The sequence below is a fragment of the Scyliorhinus canicula genome, chromosome 11, assembly GCF_902713615.1.
Source record: "Scyliorhinus canicula chromosome 11, sScyCan1.1, whole genome shotgun sequence".
In the NCBI taxonomy this organism is placed as follows: Eukaryota; Metazoa; Chordata; class Chondrichthyes; order Carcharhiniformes; family Scyliorhinidae; genus Scyliorhinus; species Scyliorhinus canicula.
This window is the reverse complement of record NC_052156.1, coordinates 152,410,638-152,436,841: the sequence shown is the minus strand read 5'-3', so window position 1 is coordinate 152,436,841 and position 26,204 is coordinate 152,410,638. Positions and strand designations below refer to the sequence as shown.

The window sequence follows — 26,204 nt, the reverse complement described above, 5'->3', positions numbered from 1 at the left end:
AGGCTCTCCTCTTCCATTTCCTCAACCTGAGGGTCTGCACTAGGATGGTGAGGATCGCAATCACCAACAGTGATTCGATTATGTAGGACATGGAGTACCACGTCATGAATTTAGTACACCAGGTCTGAACCTCGCTGATCAGAGCTGAGCACTGGGGGTTTGTTGTACTAACATTTACGGTGGGGGTTGTGGGGGAAACGTGTCTTGTTTCCACACATATACATATGACATTAAATAGTAATAAGTGGGCTTCCATCATTTTGCTGTTCTTCTTCTTTCTCTTCCTTCTTCCTCCGGTATTGACAATCCTGGCTTCGACCTCTGTCTCGTCCTTTGAAACCTTTGGGATCAAGCACAGTATCTGTCAATACACAGTTTAAGACCTTTACTTGTTAGTGCATCTGTCTTTCAAATCCCAATTGACCCTTTAAAATGACTGGCTAAGTCACACCCTGTGACTCCCCTCATTTTTTTTTTCAAAAAGCGAATTTAAAGACCAGCATACACCTAACAATCCTTCCTTCTGCGAGCCGTCTCGCAGGCTTTGCTAGTTTACCATCCGAATGTTCCCGGATGTAAATAGCATGTGGGATGGTGGCCGAAGGGCTACCTAACGTAAAATGAAAACAAAATTTGGAAAGAAACGTCCGAATGAGTTGCGTATGGGCCGCTACGGGTACGAGTTGGATGGGATCCCCGGGTAGGGCGTGCTGTGCCATACCCGAGCTTGGCTGACCAAGGGTTGGTTCTCAGACAGGGCGGGTCCTCAGTGCCGTTTGTCCACTGCCTGAGTAACCTGGAGAAAACGGGTACGAATGTGTTTACCATGACTTGCAGCCTCTATTTCGCCGAATAGAGGGGCACCTAAAAAACCAAGGGAGCCAAGATGCTCCAACTGAGGACATCCCTGAAGTTCTCAGAGATATCTGCAGATAAACTATTTGGCGTGTGGCCTTACAACTTTGGAAAAGATCTCCAATCAAACCGAAGTTCTCAAAAGTTTCGGCAGACAAGCTAACGTGTATGTGAGGTGGTCACAATCTTTTCAGCTGAAAAGAAGATGTCCATCCTCCAACTGAAACATTGTACAATCCTGAGACAAACAAACATAAAACGAAGACAAACATACGTGCAGGTTCCATCAGAAAGGACATCGTTTCCCTCAAACGATTCCTATCTTACATCATCTGGACACCTCACTTTGATTCTGCCTCTGTGAACAGGGTCACAAAGGGGTTGCCGTGTTGGGAGTCAGACACCGTGTCGTCCTGCTCTCCCGGATCCCACACCCTTGTGTGGATCAGGCATGCTATTTTGGAGTTGTGTGACCGGGGGTCACTTTCATCATTGCGGACAAGTCTGTAGGAATTGTCCCTGTGCCATTGTGTAGCGTCGAGTGTGTTGTCGGGGTAGTCGGGGTCGGGTGGTGGTTCTGGGTATTTGAGGTAAGTGACTTCCATGGGGTCACTGGAGTCGGGGTCGTAGTTGGTGCAGTGTGGGCTGTATGGCTGTGTGGTGTCGCTGTCTTCAGAGTCAGTGTCTGTCCTACTGTCTCTGCTGTGGCAGCTTGTGGGCGTGTCGGGGCGTGGTCTGTAGTGGTCTGTGGGCGGAGTCGTGGGCGAGTCCGTTGATGAACTGGTCTGTGAGGGGGATGGTGGAGAAGTGTCTCTGGTGGGCGGGGTGAAGTGTTCTGCTGCGTCTAGCAGGACATGGTGAGCATGGTTGGCCTGTGTTCCATATGCCTTTAACTGGTTTATATGGAACCACGCGGTCTTCCCATTAGGATACTTTATTCTGTAAACGGAGGGGCTAATTTTGTCCGAAATTGAGTAGGGACCGGAATATTTTGGAGCCAAAAAACTGCTGGGGTTATAAACAGATAACATTACCTGTTGCCCAACCTGGAATTCTGTGGTGTGTACGGTCTTATTGAAACAGGCAGTCCGTTGCTGTCGGCGTTTCCCTAGCTGGACTGCGGCTGCGAGCTGTGCAGACCTCACAGTCTCAACTAGTTCTTTAACTGCCTTTTCATGTGTGAGGGCCGTCACTTCGGGGCTTGTCATGTCCAGTCCTAAAAGGAATTCTGTACCTTTCATAGGGCGTCCGGTCATGAGTGTGTGTGGTGTGTATCCTGTCGATGTGGAGACAGTGTTCCTTATGAACATAAGTGCAAATGGGAGCACTGAATCCCATGTGGAATTGTTCTCCTGAACCATTTTCCTAAGGGTAGTTTTTAGGGTCCGATTCATGCGCTCCACAATCCCGCTGGACTGTGGATGATACGCAATGTGGAAGTTCTGTTTGATTCCGAATATTGTCAGGACGTTCCTCATGACCCGTCCTGTAAAGTGAGATCCCTGGTCCGAATCGATACTTCGGGGTAAACCCCATCTCGTGAAGATGTGGTGGGTCAGGATCTTTGCAGCTGTCTTAGCTGTGTTTGTTCGTGAGGGAAATGCCTCTACCCATTTGGTAAAGGTATCTATCACCACCAGAACGTATTTATAGCCATTCCTACAAGGGGGCAATGGACCTATAAAGTCGATCTGGAGGTTTGTCCAAGGGCCGTTAACTGGGCGAGTATGCCGAAGTTGTGCCTTCTTAGAATACCTGTCCGGGTTATTCTGAGCACAAATCAGGCAATTCTCTATGTAGTGCGTTACATCATTCCTGAGATCAGGCCACCAACAGAGTTGCCTGAGGTGCCTCGTTGTTGCATCAATTCCCTGATGCCCGTGTCCGTCATGGAACAAGGCAATCATCTGATTCCTGTCCTGCTGTGGGACCACATAAAGTCGGTCCTTAATGATCACACCCTCATGTGTGGTCAGTGCGTGTTTAAAGTGCTCGTACGCAGGCACAAAGTTTCCCTTGAAAACCTCCCTGAGGTCTCCGTCCTGTTTTTGTGCTGCCACGAGATCTTTAATATCAGTCTGTGAGACTTGGACTGCGCTCACAGGGGCGCTAGCTGGTGCGCTAGCTGGGGGGGTCCATAAGTGTCCTCTCCTGGAACCTGCCTTAGCCAATGCGTCGGCCTTTACATTCCCAGGGGGTGATGACCTATGGTGACTTCTTACTTTTATTATGCCGAAGGTCCTGTCTCTCGCTTTCTCTAGGATATGCTGGAGTAAGGGGGCTGATGGAAGGGGTTTTCCGTCTGCGGAGACAAAACCTCGTGTCCTCCACAGGGGCAGAAAATCGGTCAGACTGTTACAGACATATAGGCTGTCTGAATATATGTCTGCTGGGCTGGGGAAAGAATCGGGGTGGTCCACTATGTACGCTATGGCTGCTAGCTCTGCTGCCTGCGCGCCTAAGTGACCTGGTAACTTAAGAGCTATCTCTTCGAGAGCGCGCCCCTGCGCGTCCTCTACATAGATGCCGCATCCTGTGATACGCTCACCATTTAAAACTGTGGAGGAACCGTCTACATAAATCCTCAAGGGTCCACACGTGTCTGTGGGCTGGGGGCTTTGTTTCGGGTTCCCTATCTTCCTGGGGGGTGTTTTGGCTAAAAAGGGTCCTGTGTTATGCAGGGGAGCTACAATTTCACAGTCATGGGGCTGTCCGGGGTATTGGAGGTTGTCTGCTAAGTATGTGTGGGTGCGTGTCCGTTTCACTGTAATGTCCCGTCCTTGTAAAAGTAGGGTCCACCTAGCTGCCCTAATCTGGCTAACTGAACCGTCCTTCAGTCGACCGTCTAGTAGTAGCTGTGTGGGTGTGTGTTCGGTCAGAATAGTAATGGGGTTGAGTCCGGTGATGTATGAGAAATACTGCACTGCCCAGAAGACAGCAAGGAGGTGCCTCTCACAGGCTGAAAATCCTTGTTCTACTGGGTCTAACAGTCGGGAGGCATAAGCCACTGGTCTTAGCTGCTCGTGCCGTTCCTGAAGCAACACGGCCGAGAGGGTCAGATCGGTGCTCGCTACCTCGATTGCGTACGGTGAAAGTTGGTCGGGGACTAGCAGCGCGGGTGCTGCACTAAGGGCTCGTTTTAACTCTTCCACAGCGCCTGTATGCTGCGGAAGCCATTCCCAGGGGGCTCCTTTCTTAAGGAGGTCTGAAAGTGGGGCGGCTTTTGTCGCGAATCCGTCGATGTGGTTCCGACAATAGCCAACCAGTCCTAAAAACGACCGGAGGGCTGATACATTCTGGGGAAGGGGCAATTTGACGATCGAATCAATTCTTTTGAATTCGATCTCGCGTTTGCCGTGCGTGATGACTGTTCCCAAATACATCACTTTACTTTCCAATATTTGGGCCTTTTTCGGGTTAACTTTACAGCCAATTTCAGTTAAGAGTTCTAGGAGTTCGGCCAGAAGCGAAATGTGCTCTGCCTTTGTGTCTGTCTGCAGTAGTAGGTCGTCTACATACTGTACCAGACATTCGGGTCGGGAAAATTTCTCTAATCCACTTGCCAGCTGTCGGTGGAAAATGGAGGGTGAATTGTGGAATCCTTGTGGGAGGCATGTCCACGTGTACTGCTGTGTTTTAAAAGCGAATGCGAATTTGTATTGGCACGCTTTTGCCAATGGTATTGACCAGAATCCATTACTGATGTCCAATACCGTGAAGTACTTGGCGTTGAGACCCTGCTTGAGCATGGTCTCGGGACTAGTAGCTACCGTTGGGGCTACTGCGGGGGTTACTTTGTTGAGTTCCCGATAATCGATGGTCAGACGCCATGATCCATCGGGCTTCCTCACTGGCCAAATAGGGGCATTGTTGGTGGAGGCTACCGTTCTCAGTACACCTTGGTCCAACAAGCTGCCTATAACCTTTTCTATTTCCACCTCTGCCTCGAGGGGAAATCTATACTGCTTTTGCGGTCGGGGGTCCTGTCCGGTAACATGAACTTGTCCAGTCATTCTGCCACAGTCATGACGGTGACTTGCAAATGCTGTCCTGTGTTTGTTTAGTAGGGCCTTAATTTGTCGGTCGGTGTGGAGTGTAGTCAGGTCGAATGAGTACTCTCCCACTGCGCTAATCCGATTAGCGTAGTCTCCTACTGTGAGGGTGGCTGGGGCTCTGTCTGATCTCGCCATTCGCCAGACACACTGGTTCACTGGGTCGAACGACAAGCTGTGGGCGTTCATAAAATCTATCCCCAGGATGTGCTCTGCTGTCCGGGGAAGATTTACTAAAACTACGGGGTGCCTTGTGCTAATGTTCCCTAGCTGGATCGCTACGGGTGCTGTGATATGTCCCTGCTGCGAGTGTCCGGTGAACCCGCTAAGTGTAATGGTGGAGGTGGTCGGCCACGTGTCTGCGTGTGCCGTGGTTGTGGAGTTAATGGTGGTGCGGGATCCTCCTGTGTCCCACAATAACTCTATGGGCTTCCCTTTGACTTTTGCCGTGACTACGGGCCTCCCTGATGAGTCCCATAGTGTGTCACAGACCCAAGTGGGGGAGCCCGAACACCGTCAGTTCGTCTCGTCCACATTGGTGGGTCCTGACTGTACTGCTACATTGTGGATGGGTTTTGCCTTGTTGCGGTTCAGAGTGCCTGTCTGCTGGCCTCTCTGAGATCGCTGGGGTGCATTACACTCTTTTGCCCAATGCCCTAACTGTCCACAGTTATAGCATTCCTGTCCTTTCTGTTGAGGGCTGCTCTTGCCTTCATTTACCCATGCGGGCTTCTGATGCTCTCTGACTGCTTGGATGTCTGCAGCAGCCTGAGCCTCTTCTGGGGATCTAACCTTTGCTTTTGCCTGAAGCGATTGCTCCCAAGCGCGGGACAATCTTTTGAGGACCCATTTTTCGTTATGGGCCTCTTCTGAGGGGTCGTAATTATTGCAAGCGCTCTGTCCTGCTTCTGTTGCGTGTGAGATAATTGTGCGCGTCCACTTAACCATGTTTTCGCGGGTTAAATGCGCTCTATCTAGCTGTCCGAAAACTGCGCTGAAGTGAATCCACAGCCTTCCGGCGAATGCTGTGGGGTGTTCAGATCTCTTCTGCCTGCACTTATTCAAGCCTTCTACGGGGTCACCTCTATTGTACCCGATGGCATCTAAAATGGCAGTGTGCATCTCCTCTAGGCTGCCTCCTGCCACGTTTTGTGGGTCGGGGAGGGCTGCCACTACACTCTGGTCTAAGCTCAGCACGGTGAGCTTAACCTGCTCTCTCTCATCCAGGCCGTACATGGTAGCCTGCTGTTTTACTTTAGCGAAGAACTGGTGGGGGTCTGCGGTGGGGAGGAACGGAGTGATCTTTTCACAAGCGTCCCTTAGCTGGGTTACTGTTAAAGGGGTGGTGTAAGTTATGTCTGGGGCGCCTTCTGATTCGGCTTTCCTCTGTGTGGTTACGGGATTCATGGGTGCGGTTATGATCTGAGCTGTGGGGGGTTGGGGTGCCTGTCGTTTCTGCTGAGCTGCTGGCGCACATGTTCCCTGAACATAACGCTGCGCTGTCTCGCTTAATTCCTGCCAATCTGGGGCATTTTCTCCATCTAACTGTGCTCCAAAGGTGCTTTGGAAGCCATTCTGCACCGAAAGCAGAGATTGCAGTTCCGCAATCTGTTTCCTGCATTTCGCGTGGTCAACTGTGCTTTGTCTTTGTTCGGTCGTTGCAGCGTGGAGTGCTCTCAAAGCTGCTTTGAGATCGGAACATTGCCTCTGCAATGCCTCCACCTGCTTCTCCGATTCCTGTCTTATCAGAACGGCACGTTGCACGTCCTGATAGGCTTTCTCATACTGGGTCTGGGAACTGTTCAGATGAGCTAGACAAGACTGGTGAGCCCTCTTGGCATCATCCACCTCTCTATCCTTCTCTGCCAACTTCCCTTTAAGATCCAGGTTTTCTTTCTCGATGTCCCTGACATCGACCTTACTCATTCGGTTCCTTTCCTCTAAATCTGCCCGGAGCGTCCTGATGACCTCCTCTGCGCCTCGCAACTGTGCCAAGCAGGACACAATCGCCATCGGCTTGCGTGCTTTACCTAAACTCTTTTTGTGTATCTGAGAGAGGTTCTCCCACCAAGTATGACCTATACTTCCGGGACCTGTCTCCTCATTTGCACAAAACTCTTTCCAAAGGGGCCATCCCTTTCCCTGCAGATATTTGCGGAGTTCCAGCTCCCACGTGGGACACTGGCCTACTCTGCTACTGCTGCTGGTCGCTGCGACCACAAACTTTGCTGGATCCATCAGACGTTCCATTGCCTGCATGGCCATTTTCTCTGACTCTCTTTTATAATTTGGAACAGGGGGTTGCTGGGGTGGTGTTTCGTAAAAAGGGTACGGCTTACGCTATTTTCCGATTACAAAACTACCGAAAGTTTGTCGCAACAAAAAGCTTTCAGTTTTACCTTACAGCCCTGTTAGTACGCATGCACTAAACACACTTCCGAATTTCGCTTATTATTTTGAACACCTTGAATACTTGTGATCTCTTTCTTTCTCTGCAATTTGGAGTTCTAATTCAAATTTCAGGGTCCTGAACACTGTGGTGTTTCCACTTACAACAGGGTCCCGGCGGATGTCGCCACTAAATGTTGCACGTTTTACTATGGGCGTAAAACGCGTTTATTGGAGTGTATTAACACGCCTCCGAGTTCGACGTGTGCTTAACACTGCTAGGCTCTGTTCTATGTGATTATTTAAGCTCTGGAGTCGCCAGCTGCCGTATAGGCAACGTCACAAGTATTCCAAGGTCAAATTCAAAGTAATAAAGACGATACACCGATTAGTCAAGTTCAAACGATCAAGATTTATTACACAGTTAATAATAAATACTCATGCACACACACTAAGAGACTAAGCTACAACTAAACATAAGCAAACAGAATACTTATCTAACAGGAACAGGCAAGGTCAGAGAACGAGGCCTTCGTCCTGGTTTTGTCTGCAGCCTTCAGCAAGCGTTCTGGCACTTGGGAGTCTAGCGGGCTTGGATCGCGTAGCGAGCGTTGAACTTACGGTTTCGGCGGCTGGTGCTCAACGGCTGGAGTCAGGATACCAGGTGTCAGTCGGGGCCGGAGCACAGGTTTAACAGACCGGACAACACGAGGTCCCTATCTTTTATAGGGGTTCCGTTGTCCTTCCCTCTTCTCGGGCGGGCTCTACCTATTGGATCAATTTCTTATCGATACTGGATTAATTCCCCAATGCGAGGGGGTCTCCGTGATGGAGGGGGCGTTTCTTATGTCCTTTTGTTCGGAGGTTTCTGGTGCCTCGATGTCTGGGTCTTGATTGGAATGTGTCCATTCAGAACCAAATGTATCTATTGTGTGGGTGTTCAAGTCTGATGGCCTCATTAGCATGCAAAGCGTTTTGCCATTTGCACCTAGCTAAGGTCTCTTCACCTGAGCCCAAACTGGTTTCTGCTGCTGCAGAATGCAAACTGCTCTTTGCAGACTGCTGTTCTGGCTGAACTGTCTGTTTCTCAGCAGCCTTCCATTTTAGTTTGGCTCAGTGTCCATTTTGCGTGGCCAGCATGGCTACAGAGACCAGTCGCCTTTTTCTCCCGAACCCTCTCCACTTCGGAACTTCGACACTCCTCAGTCGAAAAGGAAGTACAAGCCATCGTGGAAGCTATACGTCACTGGAGGCACTACCTCGCAGGTAGGAGGTTCAGCCTCATCACCGACCAAAGATCGGTTGCCTTTATGTTTGACAACTCTCAAAGTGGCAAAATTAAAAACGATAAGATCCTACGGTGGAGGATCGAACTCTCCACCTACAAGTACGATATCATGTACCAACCGGGGAAGCTCAACGAGCCCCCAGATGACCTGTCCCGTGGCACGTGCGCCAGCGCGCAAGACGACCGCCTCAAAGCTATCCACAATGACTTTTGCGACCCGGGGGTCACCCGGCTCGCCCACTACATCAAAGCCCGAAACCTGCCTTTCGCCGCCGAGGAGGTAAAAGCCATCACCAGGGATTGCCCGATCTGTGCGGAGTGCAAACCGCACTTCTATAGACCAGACAGGGCCCACCAGGTCAAGGCCTACCGGCCCTTTGAACGCCTAAGTATCGATTACAAAGGGCCACTCCCCTCGACCAATAGGAATGTGTACTTCCTGAACGTAATAGACGAGTTCTCCCGCTTCCCCTTTGCTATCCCGTGCCCTGATATGACCTCCCACAGTCATTAGGGCCCTGCATAGTATCTTCACCCTGTTTTGTTTCCCCAGCTATGTTCACAGCGACAGGGGTTCGTCCTTTATGAGTGACGAGCTGCATCAGTACCTGCTCGCAAAGGGCAGCACCTCGAACAGAACTACCAGCTATAACCCCAGGGGGAATGGGCAGGTGGAGAGGGAGAACGCGACGGTCTGGAAGACCGTCCTCCTGACCCTCCGGTCCAGGAAGCTCCCGACCTCCCAATGGCAGGAGGTCCTCCCCGACGCGCTCCATGCTATTAGGTCCCTCCTATGTTCGGCCACCAACCAGACCCCTCACGAGCGGCTATTTGTTTTTTCCAGGGGCACTACCACGGGGGTTTCGCTCCCAGCATGGTTGAGGACACCGGGCCCGCTTCTTCTCCGGAAGCACGTCCGGACCAACAAAACTGACCCACTTGTTGAGAGAGTGCTCCTACTCCACTCGAACCCCCAATACGCGTTCAGCGAATACCCTGACGGCTGTCAGGACACTGTTTCCCTCTGGGACCTGGCGCCTGCAGGATCCTACTCCGACACTACTTCCGCCGAGGTACCCCTCACACTATACCCCTCCCAACCCCACATGCCTGGCGCCCCCAGGCCTGCAGTTTCGCTGCCCATGCTTCGTGCCCCCGCACCCTTGGGTTTCCGGCGCACCCCGTCACCAGTTGAACCAGTCGGATACGAAGATCTGACAGAATCACCCCCGGAGTCCGCCATCGTAACGCCGACCGCCACCACACAGCCAACAGAAGAGGCTGCAACCCCGGTGCTTCGTCGATCCCAGAGGACGACTCGGCCGCCGGATCGACTCAATTTGTAATCTGTAATTTGTAATTTGTCATTTGTAGACACATCACCCCCGCTGGACTTGATTTTTTTACGGGGGTGAATGTGGTGAATCACATTCCGCGTAATTCACACTGTTGTTATATGATGTGCTGTATTCATGCTAGCTCGGTATACAAGCAGTTGCGCGGCTCTGCCCATAGGGGGAGATGAGGAGTTTGTACTGGGCTCCACCCATGGCTCCGCCCATGGCTCTGCCCATGGCTCCTCCCACTAACCGGAAGTATAAAGCTTTGCAGTCGTGAGCCTGCCTGCCAGTTCATCACGTCCCGGGCAGGCTCTGTTGTAAGACTATTAAAACCACTGTTCACTTCCAACCACGTATCTTGTGAATTGATGGTCACATCAGATCGCCACCAGTTTTTAGGAACAGAAAAAGACCATTTGGCCCATTGTACCTGTGCTAACTCTGTGAAAGAGTGATTGTGTTTGGTCCTACATCCTTTCTTTTTATCCATAAAGTTGTAGTTTCCAGCACATTTCCAGGCAACACTCAGCAGGTCAGCAAGCATCTGTGAAGATAGAAACAAGAGTTAAAAGTTCAGGTCTATGATCTTTCAATAGAATTGGAAGATGATGGCGATGGGCAGCTTTTTTAATGCAGAGACAGTGAAAAGGGAGCAGGAAAAGAACAAGAGAGATTTGTGGTAGAGCAGAGGGAGGGCAGGATTGGGTGAAGGGCGAAAGTTCAAGGCAAAAAGAGATGATGCCGGGAAAAGTACAGAAACAAATGATGGGTCCCAGAAGAAGTGTAAATACATAAAGCAGAAAGTGATAGAAAAGTGAAGGAAATCTGGAAAGATCAATGCGAAAACATTCTGATCTTCCAATAAATTGGCCTGAAGAAAATGACAATTGATGCTGTTGGATGCCGTTGGTTTAAGCATTCCACTTAAAGCTTGGAATGTGGCCTAAGTCGACAGCCTACTAATGTGTTTAATTTACAAACCATTCTTTTGCAGATGTCTGATCATATAGGGTGCGATTTAACTGAAATCGCTTTATAGCTTTAAATTGAGGGGTGATAGATATCAGAGGCAGTTTCTTTACTCAGAGAGTAGTAGGGGTGTGGAACGCCCTGCCTGCAACAGTAGTACACTCGCCAACTTTAAGGGCATTTAAGTGGTCACTGGATAGACATATGGATGAAAATGGAATAGTGTAGGTCAGATAGGCTTCAGATGGTTTCACAGGTCGGCACAACATCGAGGGCCGAAGGGCCCGTACTGCGCTGTAGTGTTCTATGTTCTATGAAATGTTTTAAAGTGTGGTAGCGAGTAGAAACTGCCGAGAGCTTCCCGACGGTTGACCTGGCGAGACCGTCACCACTATCAAACGTTAATTGGTCCACTTAATGAGGCCCCTTGGGCTTAACGCCACAAATATCTGTCCTGCCTGCTGATTCGCCGGGACCCTGCTTACCGTCTCCCACTAAGGAAGGGGAGCAGCACTTTTACCGATCTGCAGAGGTAATCCCACACAGCGTGCAGCCATGCCCCAAGGTCGTGACCCACCTGCTGGATGTGGTGGAGTCGCAACGGGATACCCTTTTCCCCCCAAGGGAGGAAGTGGCAACATGACCTGGAGGACCGCCACGGGTCAGTTGGCATCGGCCCCTGGCACCGGTTATGCTGCGTTCCATCCCACCCATGCCCAGCAGTAGTGCTCCCCAAAGCCACCCCGCCACCCACCCCGGTGCATGAACTGTGCGGCTCACAATATCCTCTCTGTGTCCCCGCGGGAGAGGCTGGCACATAACAGACGAGGGCCCAGACGGGCAGCGGGGTGCCGGACATCAGAGACCTCACCTCTATGGCCCTGGGGTTTGGGGAGGTGGCCGGTGACAGATGGATCATGGACATCAAGGTTGGCCTGCGCTACAGACCTGGGTAACCACCGGTCCCCACTTAAATGACCGGTCACATGTGAGTTGATCCTACCCCCAACACACACACTGACCACATGTCCATTCTCTCCATCCGATGACACCAGTCCATCCAGTGTGATTCCGTGCCCCCCCCCCCCCCCCCCGCAAATGCCTCCCAAGAGAACACCACGGAGGAGAGCTTCGATGATGCCACCATAATAGTCTCAACGCAGCTGTCATCCCCTCCTTCCACCAGCACAGAGACACACACCTCGATGATTGAAGGTAGTGGTCAGGCTTCTGGGCCACATTCTGGTGAGCACCACACAGTTGTTGATGCACATTAGGTGGAGGCAGGAACAGCCAGGTGAGACAGCAATCGGAGGTCTGCTGGATCCTGGGACACAGTTGGGTCCCAATCAGATGCTGAATCTTTGGACCATGTTTACCCGGAGCTGTGCAGTCGATATGGTGCAGTCGAGAGATTCAGAGGGGGAATGTCAGCGACAGTCCAGCAGGTCCACAGCCGATTGGAGAAGTCCCAAAAGCTAGGGGTGCAGGGGACAGCGCCGGCAATGGCATGTCCAAGTCTCAAGTGGCCATTGCTGAGGTGCTCCAGAGCATGTTCCCATTGCTGAGGACCGTGCCCCCAAACGCAGGTGGACATTGATGAGGCACTGCAAAGCCTGGCCCGGTCACAGAGCGACATCGCTGAGGGCATCGACACCATGGAGCAGACATTGGGGACCACCAGATGATGTAGGGACATCCAGAGCTCAGTCCAGCTGCCCCTATATCCTGAAATGACCCCCAGGGCCCTAAAGGCACAGACCAGGAGGAGGGAGTGCTGGGGGTGCACACGAAGCCTCCCGATGGGGTGGCGACAGAGGCCACCAGGATCCCCTCCCCCTCCCCCTGGCAACTGTGCAGCTCGGAGTCAGCATCCGGAACATGGTGGCACGGCAGGGCATGTTCTGCCGGTGAGTAGCCTCCAGACCCAGGGCCCTCAGAAGATGCCCGCCAGGGACACCAAAAGCCATGGGATGCAGTAAGGAGCAGGCTGCCTCCACCGCTGATGTGCATCATGGGTAAACACCCAGACATAGTGGCAGAGCACTAAAATTGAAGCAGATAGAGGATCACCGAGAGGGCACTGGGGGAGGGCGGGGAAGAGATGGGAGGAGGATGGAAAAAGGAGGTGGGAGGGATGGAGGGGGAAGACATCATTGGAGGCTAGGGGTCGTTGGGGTCACTACTGTACAACAATAAAACACACTGCACCTTAGACATGCGAAGCCTCTTGCACGTTATTCCGCAATGCGGGCCAACCTCTAACCCCCTGCTCCCAGGGCATGGCAGTCCTGGATCTGCCCACCTCCCCCCACTACCCCCACCCAAGGCACACCACATGCAGATGATGGGTAGCCATGTCTTACATGAAGCGGGCGAGGATGAGGGCCTCCCTGGCCCTCCGGGCTTGCCGGGCTCTTGCTGCTGCCACCTGTCCTCCAACCTCCACCTGGTCCTCCAGCCCCTATTGGTCCAGCACCTCCTCGGCCTCCTCCACGGAGGCGGTCGCATGTTCTTCCTCCTCCACCTCCAGCATGTCAGAGGTGACAGATTGTGGTGGGCGCAGCAGACCCCCATGTGGTAGTATGACTAGGGGTATTACGGTACCTGGAAGTGTGAGCTGCCATTGGTGCAGAGGACTCGCTGCCCCTTGGCCCAGGTATGTCATGTGCCTCTCAGCCTACGAGGCGGGGTATAAGAACATGTGTCCCCCGGCAGTCTGACATTCTTCTGTACGTCTGCTGCCGGGTACACTTCTTGTGTATTAAAGCCTCTCGTTCGGACTTTATCTACGTTTCGTGTCCATTGATTGTGCATCACCCACAAAGTGGGTAACCCTCTGAGGGGTGTATTGCAGGGCATCACCGGAGTAGTCCAGGCATTGGAACCACATTTTGAGCAGTCCGATGGACCGCTCAATGATATCCTGGGTGGTCTCATGGGCCTTGTTATATCGGGTCTCCATATCCGTCACCGGCCTTCGTACTGGCGTCATTAGCCAGGTCCTAAGCAGGTACCCTTTAGCCCCAAAGAACCATCCAATCATCCTGGCGTGTCCCTCGAAGATGCCGGGGATCTCTGAAAGTCGCAGAATGTAGCTGTCGTGCACACTCCCTGGGGTACATGTGCACAAGTTAGATGTTCAGGCAGTGGAACCACTTCCGGATGATATAGGGCACTCCCTGATGCCCCAGTGCGTGCAAGACACATGAGGACCATCTATTATCCCCTGGGCCTGGGGCAATCTGGAAATGACAGGGAATCCTGCTGCCTGGGCATCCTGTTTGGCTTGGTCCAGGTCAAAGTTTATATCGTCAGCTGCCCGGGCAAACAGGGCATCTGTGACTTCACGGGTACACTTGTGGGCTATTGGTTGGGATACGCCGCTCAAGTCCCCTGGAATGATCCTGGGGTGTAAACGTTCAGGGCTGCAGTGACCTTGACAGCCACCGGGAGCAGGTCACCTCCTCCTGCACGCAGTGACAAGTCCGCAAGCCTCCATGAGCTTCCCGCCATTATTGGCTGTCGTTCCATCGGATTCACCACACCCTTGCCTCAGCGTTTCCCAGCCAACAAGGGGGAGTTGCTTTTAAGCGCTCTCTCACCACTCACTCCATTCAGCACACAAGCATGGCAGCGTGCAGACCTGCCCCTCGCTTTGGGAATGCCGACCTGGCCAGGCTTCTGGAGGCAGTGGATGCGAGACGGGGCATACTGTTCCCCAAGGGAGTCAGAAGGCCAGCAGCAGGATCACTAATACTGCCTGAGAGGCAGTGGCAGCGGTTGTCAGTTCAGGCGGTATGACCAGGATCACCGCCGTTCAATGTCGGAAGACCAATGGCATCTACCAAGCATAAAGAGTAAGTTACCTCCTCTCTCATGGCCTCAGTTCCGACTGCCACCTATCAAAATCCTAACCCACCGCCTCCCCCAACAAATCATTGGCTGACATCTTGCACCCTGCCCACATCCGGTCTTCCTGCTTGTTGCTCACCATCCCCTGGCATCCACCAACACATCCTCTCCATGTCCAGTTGCGGTGCCCACATGCCATCTGCTATAGACACCCTCTGACCCATCAAGCGAGTGGCTCACAAAGTCCTCTCTTTGTCCCCGCAGGAAAGGTTGGCCCACAATAGGCATAAGAGGGCCAAGACGGATGGCGGAGTACCAGAGATCAGCGTTCTCACCCCTGGAGATAGTGGGGTTGACTGAAGGGAGCAGGCACCGACACCAAGGTTGGTCTAGGTCGCAGAGTTGAGGATCCACTGACCCTTCACCCAGATCACCTGTATGAAATGAAATGTTCGTGTCAGATAAAATGATCCTTCCCTCTCACTGACCACATGTCCATTATCTTGCAGGATCTCCATCTGATGGGGCTGACCCATCCAACGTCCCCCTGCCAGTGGAGAGCCCACCTCGGAGGAGAGCTCCAAGGAGACCACCGGCGGTGCGTCACAGCTGTCACCCCCACCTTCCACCTGTGCATGTCGGTGACATTAGTGGACAGGAGCACAATCTGATGAGCACCACAGAGTTGCTGATGCACATCAGGTGGAGGCAGGAACATCCAAGTGAGTCAGCAGTCGGAGGTCTGCAGGATCCTAGGACTCAGCTGAGTCCCAGTCAAATGTCAAGCCTCTGGACAAGGTTCTCCCAGAGCAGATGCAGGTGCTGGGACACGGCCGTGAGATTCAGGAGGGCATGTCAGTGATATTCCGGTGCGTGCATAGCCGATTGGAGAGTTCCAAAGGCTATAGGCGCAGGAGGTGATGCTGGCAATGCACCATGGTGGCATGCCATGGCCAACACTGCGAGATTGGTGACTGCAGTCCCAGTCACCGAGGGACGTGTCCCAGTCACCGAGGGCCGTGTCCCAGTCGCCGAGGGACGTGTCCCAGTCGCCGAGGGACGTGTCCCAGTCGCCGAGGGACGCGTCCCAGTCGCCGAGGGACGCGTCCCAGTCGCCGAGGGCCGCGTCCCAGTCGCCGAGGGCCGCGTCCCAGTCGCCGAGGGCCGCGTCCCAGTCGCCGAGGGCCGTGTCCCAGTCGCCGAGGGCCGTGTCCCAGTCGCCGAGGGACGTGTCCCAGTCGCCGAGGGCCGTGTCCCAGTCGCCGAGGGCCGTGTCCCAGTCGCCGAGGGCCGTGTCCCAGTCGCCGAGGGCCGTGTCCCAGTCGCCGAGGGCCGTGTCCCAGTCGCCGAGGGACGTGTCCCAGTCGCCGAGGGCCGTGTCCCAGTCGCCGAGGGCCGTGTCCCAGTCGCCGAGGGCCGTGTCCCAGTCGCCGAGGGCCGTGTCCCAGTCGCCGAGGGCCGTGTCCCAGTCGCCGAGGGACGTGTCCCAGTCGCCGAGGGACGTGTCCCAGTCGCCGAGGGCTGTGTCCCAGTCACCGAGGGACATGTCCCAGTCGCCGAGGGCCGTGTCCCAGTCGCCGAGGGCCGTGTCCCAGTCGCCGAGGGACATGTCCCAGTCACCGAGGGCCGTGTCCCAGTCACTGAGAGACGTGTCCCAGATGCGGATGGACATTGCAGAGAGTGGCCAATAACAGAGGATCATTACTGAGGGCGTCGACACCACGGTGCAGACAATGGGGAAGTGCCAGGACCGGCAGAGCCGGGTGACACAGAGACCTCTGGAGTTCATGCAGACTCCTCCAGGGCCCCACGGGCACTGTCAGGGAAGAGGATGAGCTGGAGGCCAAACCGGGGCCTGCCAACAAGCAGACGTCGGCAGTCTCCAGTTCCTCTGATTACCTTCCTCCTGACATTGGCACTACTGAAGGGCAGCAGGCAGAACAGGGTGCCATGGCGCACCTGTGACACCAATAGTCGTCCAGGGACACAACTAGGTGTAGAAATGGACCACGGAAGATCAAGAAGAGTGAGGATCACGAGAGTCACAATCTGTAGCTAGGGGCAATGGAAATGTCAAATGTGCACTATTAAATCATGTTACATGTGAAGCCTCTGTCACAGTATTCTTCACAGCGGGCCTGTGGCCCTCCTCTAGCCCCATCCCCCCCAGCACAGTGGACCAAGATCAAATGCCCCCGATGCAGACCCCGTTCAGAGGCTGGGTGTGATTGCTGTGTCAGCAGAAAGAGAGGAGTCAGACTTTGGTATAAACTGAAGAGCACCAGAGCTAACCTCAGAGCGAGTGATCATCACTCTCCTGCCTTGTATATTGACAAGCCTACAATGCCAACACAGGCCCATCACACTGGGGTGATATAACACAGACCCTGGGAGGGTGAGGAAGGAAGGCAAGGGGTCGAAGGAAGTGATGGGGCGTGAAGGGGGAAGCGGAAGGGAAGGAAGGAGGAAAGGTGGGGAAGGGGAAGTGGGAGGAGCGGATGATTTGACAGGCAAATCCATCTCCTATGCGAAGCTGGCATGGTCCCCCAGGCATGCCAGACCCTTGCTGCCGCCTGTCCTCCTTCCTCCAGCTCCTTCTGCGGTTCCTCCATGGGCTCTTCCTCCATCCCCTCTTGGTCCACCTCCCATGCCTCATCCACCTCAGACGAAGCCGCATGTCCCTCCTCCTCCAGCATGTCGGCCCACTGCTGTGCCAGGTTGTGGAGGGCACAGCAGACCACCACTAAGCAGGAGGCCCTCTGGGGGGTGTACTGCTGGACACCACTGAGTGGTCCAGGCATTTTGGGCAGTCCGACGCACCATTCAGTGACAGCTTAGGTGACAGCATGGGCCTCATTATATCAGGTCTCCGGCCTCTGCACTCAGCCAGGACCTCAACGGGTAACTCTTATCCCCCAATTGCCAAACCGCCATCCTGGGATGGTCCTCGAAGATGCCAGGGATCTCCGAGTGTCCCAGGATGTAACTGGCAAGCATGGTCCGTGGGAAGCGGGAACACACGTACATGATCCTGAGGTGGTAGTTGCTCACGAGTTGTACATTTAGGAAGTGAAACTCCTTCCTGTTAATGAAGGGCACTCCATTCTGGTATCTGTAAAGTATTGGAAAAGGAGAGAGACCGACAATCAGTTCGGGCTTTCAATCCCAGGACCCTCAAGTCCCCCAAGCCTCGCCCATTATTACGTGTCCTGTCTTCTCCCAGAGTGCCAACCACCGAGCCAGTTGTGCTGGAAAACCTCACTCTGTGCACTCATCCCCGGCCACAGCAGGAGCCCCTAGACCCCAGGCCCCTGCCAGGAACATTAGGGAGGCCGCCCCTGGTCCACACAGTAACCCTTTGGTCGCGAGGTTATCCCCAGTGATGAAGCCCAGCTCTTGAATGTTTGATTGTTGGCTGCTGCCTCTATGGTCTGACGCTTCTAATGTTCAGGCAAAGTGTTTAGGCTTCAAGATTTGCTTGAAATGCGGCGCAATAATCATCGTCTGAGACGTGGCGTGTGTACCCACGAGAATGTACTTGAGAATATTTGTTTATTAAATGGTCAACAGTAACAAAGATTTGAAAATCAACTACGTAACATTCCACATGTCACACTAACCATTAAACAACAAGGAAATGTCACAGTTCCATATTGGTCGCAATACAAAGCTATATCAGCTCATTTACACAAATAAAACTAAACACACGGTATCACCCCTCGCAGGTTCCTCAACAGAAACGGAGGATAAGCCTGAGAAAGACTCGGTCGTAGAAATGATCTGTCCATCAATGTGTGACTTGTTCCACATATCAGTGCCGTTCTCCGTCCAGGAGCCGCGGCTGTGCAGGCCCCTCCCACACGGCTCAACCTCACCACAACCAAATCCTGGGATTCACATATTCCACTGGCGCTCAAGATGCAGTTGAACATCCTTGACCTCCAGCATGTTTAACCCGCGGTGACATGTCAGTTTCATGCAGCACTCACCACACCAGCAACAAAGTGGGGAAGGGAAATTAATGAGTTGCCAACTTAGAAGCATGCTGGGAAATGCTTGACTATAGTTCAACACTGCTTTTGAACGAAAATAAGTAGGTCAGGTAACAAACAAAATACTGCTTAATATTTTGGTTTCGGCCTTATTATGAAAACACATTGTCCTCCGAAAGATAACAAAATGTGTACTCGAGTTGTTTTTAGCCAAAGGCAAGAACATACGTACTATGTATTTCATCTTACGTATTTTCCAAGGTCTATTTAATATAAACATGGCTGTTTACTTCAAGCTGTTATTTCAGACTATAAAAATATGCTTTCTTCAATCGAATCTCAGAGTGCGGTGCCCTGGCTTTGCAGCCGGAACTCTTTCTCCGCAAATATATTTGTGTAAATAAATTTCCTTAAATCGAACCTCGAAGAATTTGTCTTTATTATAATTTCCACGACACAAAGCATCAGCAATATCCAAAAGTATTTCTTCATATGTGTACCATTTGGAACAATGTCGCGCACCTGATCCCGTAGCATCTTCTTGCCTCAAACCAGAATGACTTCTGGACTCATACTTCCCCCAGAGCCAGATGTACCAGTACCCAGGTATCATGAAAAAAGTGCCCTTCTTTCCGGCTTCAGAAAAGAAAGGAAACAGCAACAGCAGCCTCCAGGCATCTGCAGTCACCAGCAGGAGCAAGCAGCAAACACAACCTGCAGCCGTAAAGTGCCCTCACAACTAACAAGGCTAATTCATCATTAGCAAGAGGCTGCTTAATGCCAAAAGGAGTTAAAGTTGGCCTGGAATGCTTCAGACCCCCCCGAACCAAGCCCAACACCCCCCCCCCCCCCCCCCACAACCCCCCCCCACCCCCATTTAGGCAGCATCTCCAGAGCCCTTGAGCTGCTTATCCGAAAATGGAAATGGCTCCTCACCTCCTCAGACCTCACAGCAGCCATTGCGCGATCTTCACATTTTCAAAAAGGAGTACTAAACGACAGCCACGTGATTTCTCGCTGAGGAGCTGGTTAATTCCAGGAGGTTGTTGAATTTGACTTCAATCTTGCGAATAAGATGGAAATTGGTGCTAATTCGGGTTAGTGATATGTTCGCCATATTTGGGTGTGATCCAGAACTCACCATCGGGAGCGGGTCAGTTAGATAGCAAACTGACTTGCACTTGATGAATCTTGATTTTGGCCTTTCCCGCTATTTAACCAGCGTGCCCAGATTCAAGCTGGGGGCAACGTGGTGGTTAAATAGCCCCCAGAGAAAATGTGTTCAATTGTGGAAGAGATCTGAACGAAGGACCATAAATATCAAAGTAACATGTTGTGGATGGTAGAAATCTGAAATAAAAGCAGAAAGCACTGGAAATACTCAGCCGATCTGACTGCATCTTTGGATATGGGCCGGAATTCTCCGGCCATTTGCTGTTGTCTCGTTCTGAGTCGTTTCAACAGGGAAGGGTTCCCTGCACCTAGGATGGTCCAAGTGTAACCTTATGGTCTTCTCTTTAGTCTTGACCTTATACAAAATATGGCCAGTGTTATGCACTACGACCCCTGGGATCCAAGAAGATCCATCTCCAAAGTTACATAGACCGTGTCTCCTGTCTTGAAGGTCCTGTTGGCCCTTCAGGTATCAAAATTTATTTTCTAGACTTCTTGTCTTGACTCCACCTTGCCCCCTAGATTGGGAAACAATTGGCTGAGTCTGATCCGGAGTTGATTGCCCATGGGCAGCTCCATCGGCCAGACTCCCGTTGTAGTTTGTGGCATGGTCCTGTAATCAAAGATAAATCAGGGCAGTCTGGTGTCTAGGGAACCAGCGGTCTGTATCTTCATGCTATTTTAAACCTTTGGACCTCCCATTCAGCCAAGCTGTTGGAGGATGGATGGTATGCTGCCGTTCGGATATGTTTAATCATGTTGGTCTTAACAAATGTCTGGAATTCTCCGCTGGTGAAAGGCGATCCGGTTGCCTGACACAACGCAACTACCAATACCCATAATTCAACCGCGTATCCCATGAATGCAAAATTATTGCTGGAGATTCTCTATGATCGTGTTGGAAGTCGTGGAGGATATCCGGTGTATATCCATCCATTTAGAATGGGCGTCAACCAAGATTAAGACCAATAATCTCATGAACGGCCCAGAAAAGTCTGCATGTACCCGAATCCAATGTCTCCCTGGCCATTCCTACGGGGCCAATGAGGTCAAAGGTGGGAGCTTCTGGATCTCCTGTCACAAAGGGCACTGTTTCATCAAGTTCCCAATGTCAGTGTCAGGTCCGGGCCACCTGATGTAGCTCGAGGCGAGTATCTTCATCGTGAAGACGCCTGGGTCACCATTGTGTATCTACATTAAGACTGGGCACTGACCTGGGCGGGGATGGCAACTTAGGCTCCCCATAGGATGATGCCATCTTTCATGCTCAATTCTTGCCGTTTAGATAGGAAGGACGTCATATCCTCTGTGGGGTATCCTTGAATTCCGCCACTTAGGATCATTGGGGGCAGCATGGTAGCATGGTGGTTAGCATAAATGCTTCACAGCTCCAGGGTCCCAGGTTCGATTCCCGGCTGGGTCACTGTCTGTGTGGAGTCTGCACGTCCTCCCCGTGTGTGCGTGGGTTTCCTCCGGGTGCTCCGGTTTCCTCCCACAGTCCAAAGATGTGCGGGTTAGGTGGATTGGCCATGATAAATTGCCCGTAGTGTCCTAATAGTAAGGTTAAAGGGGGGAGTTACGGGTATAGGGTGGATATGTGGGTTTGAGTAGGGTGATCATGGCTCGGCACAACATCGAGGGCCGAAGGGCCTGTTCTGTGCTGTACTGTTCTATGTTCTATTGTGGTGCAGTTTTGCCAGCGTGGAGTCCTTCTAGGTCCATCTCTGGACTTATTTCACGGATACAGGCAGGGTATCCAGGAAATTCTGTCTCATTATGACTGCTTCCATTACTGGTGGAAGTGCCAAGCTTGTGGGCAGAGGTAGGCGACTCAGGCCGTCAGCATTGGCGTTGAGTGTACCACAGCGGCGCCCGAAGAAGTACTGATAGGCTGCCAACAATAGTGCACATCATTAGATCCCAGCCGAGGTGATGGGGGGGGGGGGGAGATTACTTTGTCCTCTTAAAAAAGGCCCAACAGGGGTTTATGGTCCGTGATTATCGTAAAGTGCCAGCCATAGACATACGGATGGAATTTCTTTACTCCAAATATCATGGCCAGTACCTCTTTTGGGCATCGCATTGTTCCGCATCTGTCAAGGTCCGTGATGCATACATAATTGGTTAATAGGTGCCATTGTCTCATCAATGGGAGAGGACTGCCCCTGTTCCACACGGAGGGGCATTGCACGTTAGTACCAGCTATCTTATGGGATCACAGTGAGCCAAGGTGTTGGACGATAGCAGCTGTTGTTTCACTTTATGTATGCTTCGTATTTGCGCCTTCCATGGCCACTTCTGCTTCTTCAACAGTGCGTGTAGGGGTGCCAGTAAAGTAGCCAAGGTGGGATTGAATTTCCCGTAATAATTTATGAGGCCTTGGAACGACTTCAGTTCAATCGTGTTTTGTGGGGTCGGTGCCCCTTTCATGCCTTCACTTTGTCCTCTACAAGGTGCAGGCCACCTTTATCGACATGGTATCCAAGGTATGTTACCTCACCCGGCTGGAACACACACTTTTCCTGCTTGAAGTGGTCGTCTGCATTAGAGAATCATTGTGGGATCCTTCCGATTTGCCAGATGGTTCCTGTGATTAACACATTGTAATGACTTAGACCAGGCCTTTCAGATTGGCCAAGTGGAATACGAGTTCCTGATTAGTGGGCCAATCAGGGAGCCTCTTCTTTGTATATAACAGGGAGTATCAGATCCTCTGCAGTCCCACTGTAGACAGAAAGCTGAATGTACATGGTTGTGCTGCTGGTCGTTTTGTTAATAAAAGGGATTCTGTTGAAGGGATTTCTGCCTCTGTGGACTTATTACACAGCATCTTGTTACATTGTCACCTGAGTGTTGGAACCAACAATTCTACAGCCACGTGATTGTAGGATTAGAATAGCGGTTTTAATATACTCACAACAGAGCCAGCCGGTTCGCCATTGAACCTTCGGTGAACTGGCCGGCTGACCATGTGGCACTGATCTTTATACAACAGCTCCAGGGGGAGGAGTCCTGGGCGGAACCAAGGGAGAAGCCCAGTACAATTCTCGAGCATTCCCAGAGCTACTCCCCCCTGGCGGTCAGGTAGTGCAACTGCACTTACAATATAGGCACATGTATATACAGATTATAATCCGGTGTGAATCACATTCACCACATTCACCCGCTGTGAAAAAAAAATCGAGTCCAGCGGGGGTAGTGGCTCACAGAGTTAGTCTGTCTGGTGGGCGAATTGTTCGTTTCGATCTGCGGAGCACCGGGGTTGCAGCCTCTTGCGGTGGCTGGGTGGGTGTTGAGACTGGGGTACGATGGCAGACTCCGGGGCGGGTCTCGTCCGAACTTTATACACCTCTGGCTCGACCGGAGACTGGGGGCGAGCTGATTCTGGCACGTGGAACCGGTGGGGTGAGCTTGCGGAATCGGGGGCGCGAGGGGGCGGCAGCATAAGGAACGGGGTAAGGGATTCCTCAGTGGGGGTAGTGGGGGGGCTGGATCCAGCAGGTGCCAGGTCCCGAAGGGATACTGTGTCCTGGCGACCGTCCGGGAACTCTACGAATGCGTACTGGGGGTTGAAATGGAGGAGGCGCACCTTTTCAACAAGGGGGTCAGTTTTGTGTCCCCTGACGTGCTTCCTCAGGAGGACCGGGCCTGGTGTCCTCAGCCACGCCGGAAGTGAGACTCCCGTGGTAGTGCCCCTAGAAAAATTGAAGAGTCGCTCGTGAGGGGTTTGATTTGTAGCTGTACAGAGGAGGGATCTGATTGCGTGGAGCGAGTCTGGGAGGACTTCTTGCCATTGGGAGACTTGGAGTTTTCTAGACCGGAAGGTCAGTAGGACGGTCTTCCAGACCGTCGCGTTCTCCCTCTCCACCTGCCCGTTCCCCCTGGGGTTGTAGCTGGTAGTCCTGCTCGAGGCGATGCCCTTGTCGAGCAGGTACTGACGCAGCTCGTCGCTCATAAAGGACGAACCCCGGTCGCTGTGCACGTAGCTGGGAAAACCGAACAGGGTGAAGACACTATGCAGGGCCCTAATGACTGTGTGGGAGGTCATATCAGGGCATGGAATGGCAAAAGGGAATCGGGAGAACTTGTCGATGATGTTGAGGAAATAAATGTTCTTGTTAGTGGAGGGGAGTGGCCCTTTGAAATCGATCGCAAGGCGTTCAAAGGGCCTAGAAGCCTTGACCAGGTGGACCCTGTCTGGTCTATAGAAGTGCGTTTTGCACTCCGCACAGATCGGGCAGTCCCTGGTGACCGCTTTTACCTCCTCGTTGGAGAAAGGCAGGTTTCGGGCTCTGGTGTAGTGGGCGAGCCGGGTGACCCCTGGGTGGCAGAGGTCCACATGGATGGCTTTCAGACGGCTGATCTGTGCGCTGGCGCATGTCCCGCGGAATAGGGCATCCGAGGGCTCGTTGAGCTTCCCCGGTCGATATTTAATATCGTAACTATAGGTGGAGAGTTTGATCCTCCACCGAAGGATTTTATCATTTTTTATTTTGCCCCTTTGCGAGTTGTCAAACATAAAGGCAACCGATCGTTGGTCGATGATGAGGGTGAACCTCCTACCTGCGAGGTAGTGCCTCCAGTGACGAACAGCCTCCACAATGGCTTGTGCTTCCTTCTCTTTTTTTTTTTATAAATTTAGTGTACCCAATCATTTTTCCAATTAAGGGGCAATTTAGAGTGGCCAATCCACCTACCCTGCACATCTTTGGGTTGTGGGGGCGAAACCCACGCAAACACGGGGAGAATGTGCAAACTCCACACGGACAGTGACCCAGGGCCGGGATTCGAACCTGGGACCTCAGCGCCGTGAGGCCGCAGTGCTAACCCACTGCGCCACCATGCTGCCCTTGTGCTTCCTTCTCGACTGAGGAGTGTCGGAGTTCTGAAGCGGATAGGGTACGGGAGAAAAATGCAACGGGCCTCCCTGCCTGATTTAAAGTGGCTGCTAGAGCTACCTCTGAGGCGTCGCTCTCAACCTGAAAGGGAGTGGATTCATCCATGGCCCGCATGGCTGCTTTGGCGATGTCCTCCTTGATGCCGTCGAAGGCCTGGCGCGCCTCAGCTGACAGGGGAAAGCGTGTGGCCTTAAAGAGTTGGTGGGCTTTGTCCGCATATTGAGGGACCCACTGGGCGTAGTATGAGAAGAACCCCAAGCACCGTTTGAGGGCCTTGGGGCAATGAGGGAGGGGGAGTTCTAAGAGGGGGCACATGCGGTCCGGGTCTGGGCCCAGGACTCTGTTCCCCACGACGTAGCCGAGGATGGCCAGTCTGTTTGTGCGGAAAACGCATTTCTCCTTGTTATAAGTGAGGTTTAATTTCTGTGCCGTTTGGAGAAAACGGTGGAGGTTGGCGTCGTGGTCCTGCTGGTCATAGCCGCAGATGGTAACATTGTCCAGATACGGAAACGTGGCCCGCAGCCGTACTGGTCTACCATTCAGTCCATTGCTCGTCGGAACACCGAAACCCCGTTAGTGACGCCGAAAGGGACCCGGAGGAAATGGAAGTGGCGGCCATTGGCCTCGAATTCCGTGTAGTGGCGGTCCTCCGGGCGGATTGGGAGCTGGTGGTATGCAGACTTCAGATCCACCGTGGAAAATAGCCGATATTGGGTGATCTGATTAACCATGTCTTCAATTCTGGGGAGGGGATACGTGTCTAGGAGCGTAAAGTGATTTATGATCTGGCTATAGTCGACGACCATGCGAAATTTTCCCCCGGTCTTGACGACCACCACCTGAGCTCTCCAGGGACTATTACTGGCCTCTATGATCCCCTCACTGAGCAGCTGTCGGACCTCCAATCGGATAAAGACCCTATCCTGTAGGCTGTATCGCCTGCTGCGAGTAGCTACTGGCTTGCAATCTGGAGTGAGATTGGCGAAGAGCGGAGGGGGGGAGATGCGCAGCGTGGTTAGGCTGCAGATAGTGAGTGGGGGCAGGGGCCCGCCGAAGCTGAGGGTGAGGCTCTTGAGGTTGCACTGGAAATCCAGGCCTAATAAGAGGTCGGGCAGGATATAAAGTTTAAATTTAGAATAACTAGCGCCTCGAATTATGAGCGTAGCTACGGTGTGTCCTTGGATTTGGACTGAGTGGGAGCCCAAAGCGAGGGCGATAGTTTGGCTCACCGGAAAAATAGAAAGCGAACAGCGTCTTACCAGCTCTGGATGTATAAAGCTCTCGGTGCTCCCGGAGTCAAAGTGGCATGGCGTGCTGTACCCGTTGATCTGGACCTCTGCCATCGAACTTCGTAGGTGCTTGGGGCGGGATTGATCCAGGGTGACTGCGCTGAG

At 52.6% G+C, this 26,204-nt stretch overlaps 1 long non-coding RNA gene across 1 annotated transcript in view; it reads right to left on the bottom strand.

Annotated features, from left to right (window-relative positions):
• Positions 1 to 26,145, bottom strand: part of LOC119973522 — a 32,212-nt gene extending 6,067 nt beyond the window's left edge. Inside the window, exons 1-2 of the long non-coding RNA XR_005462339.1 lie at positions 26,070 to 26,145; positions 10,354 to 10,467 (exon numbers count right to left, since the gene is read on the bottom strand). This is a non-coding gene — a long non-coding RNA (uncharacterized LOC119973522). The remainder of the gene's footprint in view (positions 1 to 10,353; positions 10,468 to 26,069) is intronic.
• Positions 26,146 to 26,204: the final 59 nt, after the last annotated feature.